At 37.5% G+C, this 1435-nt stretch overlaps 1 pseudogene; it reads right to left on the bottom strand.

Moving 5' to 3' along the window:
* Positions 1 to 217: 217 nt before the first annotated feature.
* Positions 218 to 1108, bottom strand: LOC101587727 (annotated as a pseudogene).
* Positions 1109 to 1435: the final 327 nt, after the last annotated feature.

Below are 1435 nucleotides of genomic sequence, written 5' to 3'. Positions count from 1 at the left end.
TGCATGTGATTAGTTATAAATATTTTATATGGAATTATATTTAAATGTATGTATAGCAATATTTACATTTTTAAGTTATACTTTTTAAATAGAAAGTGAAGTACAATTTCAGTTTTACGGCAAAGAAGAACATAAGAGACAAAACCAGACAGAATCAGCAGTAAAAACACAACTATTCCTCCTACATTATAATGTGTGGAAACTCATTATCGAAAACCTACATCTTCTTAATGTGACTGTTCAAATCATCAAAATATGGATGAGTCAGTGCCATTTTGCCAGAAATCCATTTAGCAGGATCATAGACTAACATTTTGGAGAGTAAATCTAAGCCGTTTTCATCAAAGTTTTTGGCATGCACTGCCAGGCTTCTGGGTTTCCACTTGGGAATGTGTTCTTATAGTCTTGTAAAGACTCCACTTCTGGCCACACTTTATTGTTTGGAGTGCCCGAAGCTCTGAAAATCCTGAAGAGCTGATCAAGTTCTGAATTCCCATGGAAAAGTAGTTTCTTTGTTGCCAATTCTGCAAAAATGGTGCCTATCCTCCAAATGTCAACTGGAGTAGAGTAACGAGCAGACCCCAGCAGCACTTCTGGAGATCTACACCAGAATGTCATTACCTCGGGCGGATATACTCTAATATATATCCTAAAAGCTCTAGCAAGGCCAAAGTTGCCCGTTGAATTGTTCCTTTATCATCAATCAATAGATATTGAAGTTTCAAGTCTCTGTGCAGAACTCTTTTAGAGTGACAAAAGACAATAGCCTGAAGGATCTGGCACAAATAACTCTTAGTAAGTGATAGAGCCTTGAACTACCCAGAAGGAATAGAATCCAAGTATTTCCTGAGATCCATGGAAAGGAATTAAAAAATGAGACATGGCCTGGAATCCTGCATAAGCCTATCTTGAAGCCTGACTATGTTTGGATGGCAAAGTTCTTTCGACAGAGAAATTTCCTAAATTGCAGTACTAGGACCCCCTTCCTCTTCACTTTCTAGTCTGATTTTCTTCATGGCTACCACTTGACCTATAATTTTGTGTCTACCCTTACATACAACTCCATTAGTACCTTCCCAATTTTCTTTATTTTGGTATACTCTTCCATAGTCTTTCAACAGATAGGATAGATCTTTGCCTGTGTCTCTCCCCACAGGACCTTCCAGTGCCCAGTTATAAATATTTTTAACTACAAAATTTAATTAAATGACTGCCTCATTTATGGTTCAGCAATCCCTACTTGGGCATAAAGATACCTCCTTGTGTGATGTATAACAAATTTTCCACCCAACAAGAACTTGTCCCACTCTATGCTCACTGCCTGCATGTGGTTCTACTTTGTATTAGTAATATTTAGTCTTTCTTGTTAGGAGCAGCATGCTTAGCATGCATACACACATGAACATACAAATGTGTAGGTATGAAACATAAGGAG

The sequence above is a fragment of the Octodon degus genome, unplaced genomic scaffold, assembly GCF_000260255.1.
Source record: "Octodon degus isolate 3935 unplaced genomic scaffold, OctDeg1.0 scaffold00099, whole genome shotgun sequence".
Lineage (NCBI taxonomy): Eukaryota > Metazoa > Chordata > Mammalia > Rodentia > Octodontidae > Octodon > Octodon degus.
Note: the sequence above shows the minus strand (reverse complement) of the source record. Positions and strands in the feature narration are given on the sequence as shown.